The sequence below is a fragment of the Oncorhynchus nerka genome, linkage group LG15 (genome assembly GCF_034236695.1).
Source record: "Oncorhynchus nerka isolate Pitt River linkage group LG15, Oner_Uvic_2.0, whole genome shotgun sequence".
NCBI classification, from domain to species: Eukaryota; Metazoa; Chordata; class Actinopteri; order Salmoniformes; family Salmonidae; genus Oncorhynchus; species Oncorhynchus nerka.
The window spans coordinates 81,829,428-81,840,001 of NC_088410.1; positions in this window are offsets into that span (position 1 = coordinate 81,829,428).

The following is a 10,574-nucleotide window of genomic DNA, read 5'->3' on the forward strand; positions in this document are numbered from 1 at the left end:
CATCCTGAGTTTTCTCCTACCACAGCCATTATTATTATTAAAAAACATGTATTTAACCTTTATTTAACTAGGCAAGTCAGTTAAGAACAAATTCTTATTTACGGCCTACCCTGGCCAAACCCTAAACCGGACAACACTGGGCCAATTGTATGCCGCCCCATGGGACTCCCAATCACGGCCGGTTGTGATACAGCCTGGAATTGAACCAGGGTCTGTAGTGACGCTATAGCACTGAAATGCAGTGCCTTAGACCGCTCTGCCACTCGGGAGCCAAAATGTATTAACTATTTTAAAGTCACCATTGGGTTCATGGTGAAATTCTTGAGCGGTTTCCTTTCTCTCTGGCAACCGAGTCTGGAAGGAAGGCTGTATCTTTGTGGTGACTGGGTGTATTGATACACCATCCATGCAAGGATAGATTGAAATCGAGCTGCATTAACATTTCTCAGAGTTTACAAGCCATACCAATTTACACTAATTAGACTCACCATTAAAGTTGCATTTAAAATTATGCCTTGCTGTGTTTGCATTGGTTTAGAGCACAAGAGGCATGCTAATTGAAAAATTAAGATGCAAGAGTATTTGCCTACGTGGTTCCCATAATACCTTGTTCAAATGGTAGGCCTAAATAGGACTCCTGAGGATAACTTTTCTCATGTTTTAAACACACACACACAGATGTGTAATTTAAATTATCTTTAAGGATACTAACGTATAACATGATTGTAACTATTAGTATTTCACTAAGACCAAGCTATGTGATTGTGTGTCATTCATAATTATTGTGATCTTCCCCATCAGTTGGCTTGTTATCACTGTGACAGCTGGTTATCATATATCATATATCTATGTCAGTCATACATCAAGCAGGTGAGTATGCACAATTTAGCTTTCATTGAAGTGTAGGCTACTTAATGTGAAATGTGTTTTGGACCTGAGACTACAAAAAAGTCACAGTGGCTGACATGGCACCCATTAGAGCTTTCCTTAATGTATTGTGTGATGGCCTGGAGTCTGAGATCAAGTTCAGGTAAATTAGAGTACATCTAAATGGGAGTTTACCTACTGATTCACAGCACTTGTAATGCACTCCAGTATTTACAACAGTAAGCATGTATTTTTATTACTTTCTCTCTCTCTCTCTCTCTCTCTCTCTCTCTCTCTCTCTCTCTCTCTTTCTCTCGCTCTCTCGCTCTCTCTCTCTCTCTCTCTCTCTCTCTCTCTCTCTCTCTCTCTCTCTCTCTCTCTCTCTCTCTCTCTCTCTCTCTCTCTCTCTCTCTTTCTCTCTCTCTCTCTCTCTCTCTCTCTCTCTCTCTCTCTCTCACTTGTAATGCACTCCAGTATTTACAACAGTAAGCATGTATTTTTATTACTTTCTCTCTCTCTCTCTCTCTCTCTCTCTCTCTCTCTCTCTCTCTCTCTCTCTCTCTCTTTCTCTCTCTCTCTCTCTCTCTCTCTCTCTCTCTCTCTCTCTCTCTCTCTCGCTCTCTCTCTCTCTCTTCTCTCTCTCTCTCTCTCTCTCTCTCTCTCTCTCTCTCTCTTTCTCTCTCGCTCTCTCTCTCTCTCTCTCTCTCTCTCTCTCTCTCTCTCTCTCTCTCTCTCTCTCTCTTCCCACTCTCTCTTTTTCTTTCTCCATCTCTCTTTCTCAGTGGTTATATGTGGTCATGATGACAGGTGTTTCATAGAAACAGTTGAATGGCCAGGGTTGTAGGAATGTTCAGCAGTCTCAATGTCATAGTTAACAGAACATAGGGTCAGAGGTGCATCTTGTCCAATGAGGTCTATGGAGGATAAATGTCATAGACAGATATGTTGAAAAGACAAGCCTCCCTGTCACCTTGAAACAAAGACAAAGGGAGAACTGATGTCATATTCAACCTAAGTCTTTTATTTCAAATGAGTTACATTGGGCTGGATACCTTCACCTGTTTGGTCACTTTTATAGCCTATGTTAATCGTGCACTGGTAAATAAACAGTGTAAACCACACATTTCATGAACACGAGGAGCAATAGTTAGAGTTTGTTTGTGAATCATTTCAGAACTGTAAATGGAGCCTTAACGCTGTATAATTCCAAATGACAAAGAAAATGACTAAGAAGCGTATTTTAAGCCGCCGGCTTGACATTTGTTTATGGACATCAATGAACCAGTAAACTAACAGAGGTAGAAATGCTACTTAATGCAAAAAGCGGCTAGTGAATTCTGCCTCCAATACTAACATTAAAGTGTTTCCATACAGGATTAGGTATTAATCCCTCACGGATCACCATGGAGAATTGGCCCTTGCTTGAGAGGGGATGAAGCACGAAATCAAATAAGTCTTTTCTCACCGACTTTGAATGATCTAGGTATGTCGCATTGGGAATGTATATTTAAGTGTGTAGTTTTCGTAGGAGTTATGCACAGGGTGATTTTACATTACCACTGAGATTACCATTGTACTCTTTCAGTGCCCTGGGCATCTTTTCCTACCTTCTTTACTGATCCACTTACAGTAGTCCTCATTTCCTGTAGGCATACATCACCTTATGATACCTTTAGGGAGTATTCCAGCCCAACTCATTCATTACTCAACAATACCAGCTCTATCTAATTGAACAAGTCTCAATTTACTTCAACACCTTGAACATGTCCAAGGACACCTGCCTACAATACCTCTATGACAGTCAAATCACACTGTAGAGAAAACTCATGACAGTATATGACTCAAACCAACTGGGGATTGTCTCTGTCTTCAGTGGGGGAGGATATGTGGGTTTCCTAAAGTTTATTTCACTGTACAGTACTCAACCAAATATTCTTTATTTAATTCATTATAATTGATTTGGTGTTCTTCAAGTGTGATAGGTTTGTAAAATGATTGATCTGCATTTGGAGATGAAAGAGTTTGGCTAATTCCTTTGTTCTGTCTGATGATTTTTCACCACTGGCTTATTGAAAACGTATTTATGGCTTTAAAAATGTTTCTCATTCATCCAATAATGGTTAGGTCTTAAAACTAATGATGGATATTGGCTTCTTTTAGTTTATTCCTCAGTAGAAACGTATAACAAAACTGAGTAGGAATGGTACCGTTAAAATGTGACAAAACCTACTGTAGGCCTATCCCATTGCATATATGCAAATCAAAGACAACTGTATTTGAGACACTTGTGATTTTTGTACTAAGCAAGCCTGCCTAGTACTGTTGTCACATTTTGATAATTGAAAATCCCTGATGGACTGTGAAATGGCTATTGTTAGAGACCAATTTGAGTCACATAGATAATCAATGTTAGCAATGACATAGAGTAGCCACCTGCTGAATGTTTCAATTGATCTTTGATGCTTTTTCACCAATAAGCAGTTTAAAATGACTAATTGTGTGTGGCTAAGAGTAGCCGAGGCGTTTACTATTAGCGTAATGATGATATGACATAAGTATTGTCTTGTTGTTATTGCACAAGACATATTATGATTGGGTTTAGCCGGTGCACATTATGAGATGCTTCCTAAGTAGTGTTAATAAAGAAACCCTGGTGGCTGTGTCAGAGCCATAATAAGGGTTGTGATTCATATATACTTTAAGAGTCAAGGGTAACAGTGGGTGAGACCTGTATTTGATGTTATTTGCCCTTGCTATTAAAGGGATCCTGTCTGGGTCCTGCCTGTGGTTCTTTAGTCAGACCTCTGAGTGTGTTCTCTGCTCTGGTGCTAGTGTAACATTGATACACCAACACCATTTTTACACGTTGTCATTTTATCTCTCTCACTATCGCCAATTATATGGACTCAGACACATCTCATTGTGAAGGGGTTAATTGGGACATCTAAAATCCATCCCCCTCTGTTTAAGTATGATAGCTCTCAAATGTAGTTTGCACACTACTGTGGTGTATACTTTTTAGGCTGTAGTTCTCACAAGCCAAAAGTGGTCACGGGACATTGCCTTTCGGGCCGTTACTGTGCTAACACTCTAAACCACTGGGCTACCTGCTGCCCTCTGCCACCCTGACTTAAAGTCACAAACACACCCACACTTGCACACATGGGCACACTCAAACATACTCACAGACATCTTATTTTATTTTTCAAACAAAAGAAACACAGTCCCTCAGCTACAGTATATAGCTCAATACACTGCAAAGTTGTGTGCAGCATTGGCACATTTTCTTTTGCCATTCCCTTTTTCATTGGAGTAACATGAAGTTCTCCCCATCTACAAGTTAGTTTTCCAGCCAAATATTGACTTTGGGATCTGATTATTAAGCAATTTCCACAAAACTTAAAATTACTTCACTCAACAATTATTTTAAAGATGTTATAAGACCCAGTAGACCCCCAAGGTCTTGGAACCGATTATGCAAAGAGATAATTGCTATGAAGATTTTTTTTAAATTAAATTGGTTTGACAAACCTATAAGTTGTTAACTACTGCTCAGTGCAAAAGAATACATTTGCTGACGAGGCCGCAAAGATCCAGAGCAGGAAGCCTTTTTCCGTGTGCTCAGGTGGACGGGAGGTATCGCTCTCTTTATTATCACAGCTAATGGTGTTCCAGATCTGTCCTCAATTATAGAGGATGAGATGAACAATTCATTCATAATTATTGTGATAGATAAATTGTGCCACGTTCAGCAGTTCCGGAGATGGAATGAAAGGAAACACAGATACAGGGTATTGACCAACAGTGGCCCCTCTTTCTCTCTCTCCATGTAGAGTGTAATTTCAGGTTCACACCCAGATATGTCCCGTGTCTCCTAGCCTCTCTTAACTGCCAATGCATCACATGGAGTCTGGGTGTTTGCTGATTTACTGTGTGTAAAGCCAATGTTGCTTAAAGAGTGTGCAAAAAAAAGGATATTCATCGCTCTTTTCCTCATAGAAAATTGTTTTTTCCTTTTAGGTAAAATGTACAATGCCTGAAAAATGATACATGAACAAAGTACTTTTGAGCAGAGGCTGAATTGTATAATTTTCCCATAAACTTGGAGCGTTTAAGTGTAGAAAGGAGGAATTATATGGCTATGAATGGCTTCCTTAATAGTGATATCACTTCTCTGAACAAAAGAGTGAGGCTCTGCAATGAGCCTGGAGTGCGGACTTAGCTCGATTGGCCATTTCCCTGGCGTCCATTAAGGTCACAGCACTGCGCCAGCATGTAGGAGAGTGCATGAGTGACAACACAGGGCCAAAGACCAATGGAGCACTTTTCCACAAACCTCGTTAAGTCTGAAATCACAAAAAAAATAATAGCTATTAAATTAATTGCAGTCATAATCTCGTAAAATATGTGTCTAAAAATGATATGCAGTTCGATTAACACATAACATGGGTGTCAAATCTGCAATAAAACCCTGATCAATAAAACAATAACCATGTTGTTAAAAGCAGTCATTGAAAGGTGTTGCGGGGGATGTGTCCCAGGGGTGAGCAACCCTTTTAATATAAACGGATTTCATCTTTCCACTATGTCACCTAAATCACCTCAATGTTTGTGTATACAATTATAATAAGGTAATAAATTGGAGCAATGGATGGATTACGAACGCTCTCTTCGACCCCATATATCAGGCTTTGTCAAGGGCCCAGAAAATGTATGTCTAACAATCTGTTGATTACAGTGTGGTGTGAGGAAAGCTCAAGAGAGGGAAGATTATGTCTGTTGCAGGATAAAACATTTTTAACATATTGTTGTGTTTAAATCAATACGTTTTAAATGAGCACTAACGACTGCAATTCATTTGACTTTAAGAATCTATATTTTAAAAGTTAGCGCATGTATCCTGATTTAATGAATGGTTTCATATTTTTTCCTCTTGGCACTGTCTATAACGTCTAAATGACTGGTCTTTTATCTTGAAAATTTGGTGAGAGAAGACAGGGTTTATTTGGAGTGTTGAGAACATGATAACGTTTAAGTTGAAGGGCATATTTTGTATTAAAGACAGAGGAAGAAACGTCATGAGTGGATCTCCATACAGTTGTGCCTGCTTCCTCACCACGTAAAACAAATGTTCCATGCCCCTTGAGATATAGTTTTTTTATCAGTGTGTTTATATTAAATCATTTGAGTTGGGATGTCAATTTGAAAATGAAATCGTCTCTGCCAGAGACTTATTCAAATTGGAAATGAATGGTATGGCAATTAAAAGCCGGGTACAGTATTTGGCAAAATGATGATAATGATTGTAGCTAGAGGTGTGAATATTGCAGGGAATGACTATTAACACCAGCACAGCATTTCTATTGGACAACGTCAGTGTGTTTCAGCAGTATCCTTACATTTCCATTGGACAACGTCAGTGTGTTTCAGCAGTATCCTTACATTTCCATTGGACAACGTCAGTCAGCAGTGTTTCAGCAGTGTGTTTCAGCAGTATCCTTACATTTCCATTGGACAACAACGTATCCACATTTCCATTGGACAACGTCAGTGTGTTTGTTTACATTTCCAGACAACGCCAGTGTGTTTCAGCAGTATCCTTACATTTCCATTGACAACGCCAGTGTGTTTCACATTTCCATTGGACAACGTCAGTGTGTTTCAGCAGTATCCTTACATTTCCATTGGACAACGTCAGTGTGTTTCAGCAGTATCCTTACATTTCCATTGGACAACGTCAGTGTGTTTCAGCAGTATCCTTACATTTCCATTGGACAACGTCAGTGTGTTTCAGCAGTATCCTTACATTTCCATTGGACAACGTCAGTGTGTTTCAGCAGTATCAGCAGCAGTGTCACACTTGTTTGGATGATTCTCATCTGATCTATTCTCTAAAGCATGTCTCTCCTCACTTCAAAACATGGCTGAAATAACCCTTCCACCCTTTGCCCTGCTATTTACCAGAAATCAGATGACAGCTTTTGTATTCCTCTTTCCTCACCAACAAAGCAATTAAAGCTATAATAGTGTATGTCAACCTAACATATGTATATTTACTTCTATTACAACAAGATACAATTTGTGTCCTTCCATTACTGACACCAAGCAAACAGCCTTTTGTAATTCTGCCGTATGAACGTGTTTGCTCTCGTGCTGGAGTGCAAATGTAAGGAATGGGTCCCATATAGTGTACTGGTAATTGAGTGATTTATCAGCTCGTGTTGCGAATAGCTATAGGCTAAGTGTGGTTGAGATTCACAATTACCAACAGACACAACATGGTGTTTGTCTGCTCATGATTAATGCACTGCATCTGCAGCTAGGGCTGTAGTTTTGAAACTGAAGCTGTTGGGTGATGGAGGATTTCTGTGAGATTCTCCCCCTCTGCTTGTTTCACACACTGCTCTCAGCCAAATTGGATGATCAGTGGGGGAGTTCAACCACTCTCTGAGGCTTTCACTGATTTTGCCTTTAGGTTTGAAATTCACTCAGATTGAGAACTCTTCCATCCAGGGAGTGACTTTTTCAATTGAACATTAAGTGGGAGTCCAACAAAAACAATTCTGAGACCGTAATGTTGATTCTGTTTCTGAAAATCCTTCATCCATAAGGGTTAACCATGCCCACACCTTTCCACTACCCCTCATGAACAGGGACTCGTCTCAATTGTAATAGATTTTGAACTAAGGCAATGATATGCTAATGGTGTGTTTCCTTTAAATGCACATGACAAATGTGGTGAAAGTGCATATAAAGAGGAACCTCGTCAGAGTACTGTTATGAAGTACACTATGTATGCAAAAGTATGTGGACACCACTTCAAATTAGTGGATTTGGCTACTTCATCCACACCGGTTGCTGACAGGTGTATAAAATTGGGCACACAACCATGCAATCTCCAAAGACAAACATTGTCAGTAGAATGGCCTTACCGAAGAGCTCAGTGACTTTCAACGTGCTAGACAATCTGGACCCTTTCTTTATAAAATTATCCGCCGCCATTGTTGCAACCACTATTACCAGTCTGTTCAACCCCTCTTTCGTATTGTCCGAGATGCCTAAAGATTGGAAAGCTGCCGCGGTCATCCCCCTCTTCAAAGGGGGTGACACTCTAGACCCAAACTGTTATAGACCTATATCCATCCTGCCCTGCCTTTCTAAAGTCTTTGAAAGCCAAGTTTTAACAAACAGATCACTGACCATTTTGAATCCCACCGTGCAATCCGGTCATGGGTGCACCTCAGCCACGATCAAGGTACTAAACGATATCATAACCGCCATCGATAAAAGACAGTACTCTGTCCAGCCGTCTTCATCGACCTTGCCAAAGCAAGCACTCTGTCAATCACCGTATTCTTATCGGCAGACTCAATAGCCTTGGTTTCTCAAATGACTGCCTCGCTTGGTTCACCAAATACTTCGCAGACAGAGTTCAGTGTGTCAAATCGGAGGGCCGGACCTCTGGCAGTCTCTATGGGGTACCACAGGATTCAATTCTCGGGCCAACTCTTTTCTCTGCAAATATATCAACAATGTCGCACTTGCTGCGGGTGATTCCCTGATTCACCTCTATGCAGACGACACCATTCTGTATACATCTGGCCCTTCTTTGGACTCTGTGTTAACTAACCTCCAAACGAGCTTCAATGCCATACAACACTCCTTCCGTGGCCTCCAACTGCTCTTAAACGCTAGTAAAACCAAATGCATGCTTTTCAACCGTTCGCTGCTCGCACCCGCCCGCTCGCCCGACTAGCATTACTACTCTGGACAGTTCTGACCTAGAATACGTGGACAACTACAAATACCTAGGTGTCTGGCTAGACTGTAAACTCTCCTTCCAGACTCATATCAAACATCTTCAATCCAAAATCAAATCTAGAATCGGCTTTCTATTTCGCAACAAGGCATCCTTCACTCACATCGCCAAACTTACCCTAGTAAAACTGACTATCCTACCGATCCTCGACTTCGGCAATGTCATGTACAAAATAGCTTCCAATACTCTACTCAGCAAATTGGATGTAGACTATCACAGTGCCATCCATTTTGTTACCAAATTGCCTTATACCACCCACCACTGCGACCTGTATGCTCTAGTCGGCTCCTTTGGCCGCCTTTCCTTCCAGTTCTCTGCTGCCAGTGACTGGAACGAATTGCAAAAATCGCTGAAGCTGGAGACTTACATTTCCCTCACTAACTTTAAACATCAGATATCTGAGCAGTTAACCGATCGCTGCAGCTGTACATAGTCCATCTGTAAATAGTCCACCCAATCTACCTACCTCATCCCCATATTGTTTTTATTTACTTTGCTGCTCTTTTGCACACCAGTACCACTACTTACACACCATCATCTGCTCATCATCATCTGCTCATCTATCACTCCAGTGTTAATCTGCTAAATTGTAAATACTTTGCTACTATGGCCTATTTATTGCCTTACCTCCTCATGCCATTTGCACACACTGTATATAGACTTTCTTTTTTTCTATTGTGTTATTGACTGTATGCTTGTTTATTCCATGTGTTGTTGTTTCTGTCGCACTGCTTTGCTTTATCTTGGCCAGGTCGCAGTTGTAAATGAGAACTTGTTCTCAACTAGCTTACCTGGTTAAATAAAGGTGAAATAAATAAAATAAACATTTTTAAAAAGTGGCATCGTCATAAGATGCCACCTTTCAAAAAAGTCAGTTCATCAAATGTATGCCCTGCTAGAGTTGTCCTGATCAACTGTAAGTGCTGTTATTGTGAAGTGGAAACGTCTAGGAGCAACAAAGGCGCACCCGCAAAGTGGTAGGTCACACAAGCTCACAGACTGGGACCACCGAGTGCTGAAGCACGTAGTGAGTAAAAATCATCTGTCCTCAGTTGCAACACTCACTGTCGAGTTCCAAACTTCCTCTGGAAGCAACATTAGCACAAGAACTGTTCGTCGGGAGCTTCGTGAAATGGGTTTCCATGGCCGATCAGCCTCACACAAACCTAAAAAAAACATGCGCAATGCCAACCGTCGGCTGGAGTGGTGTAAAGCTCGCCGCCATTGGACTCTGGAGCAGTGGAAACACGTTCTCTGGAGTGATGAATCACGCTTCACCGTCTGGCAGTCTGACAAATCTGGGTTTTGCGGATTCCAGGAGAAAGCTACCTACCCCAATGCATAGTGCCAACTGTAAAGTTTAGTGGAGCAAGAATAATGGTCTGGGGCTGTTTTAAAGCTACAGCACACAATTACATTCTAGACGATTCTGTGTCCAACTTTGTGGCAACAGTTTGGGGAAGACGCTTTCCTGTTTCAGTATGACAATGCCCCCGTGCACAAAGCGAGCTCCATGCAGACCTATCTAACACCTTTGGGATGAATTGGAACGCAGACTGCAAGCCAGGCCTAATTGCCCAACATCAGTGCCCGTCCTCACTAATGCTTTTGTGGCTGATTGGAAGCAAGTCCCCGCAGCAATGTTCTAACATCTAGTAGAAAGCCTTCCCAGAAGAGTGGAGGTTGGTGTAGCCCCAAAGGGTGGACCAACTCCATGTTAACGCCCATGATTTTGGAATGAGATCTTCAACGTGCAGGTGTCCACATACTTTTGGTAATGTAGTGTATGTTGAAGTGGCTGGTCAATATAATGGATGTAATTAATGGATGAAATGTAACTATTTGGTCAATTCTATTGGAAGGTGATCCAATCAATCCACCTTTTCAA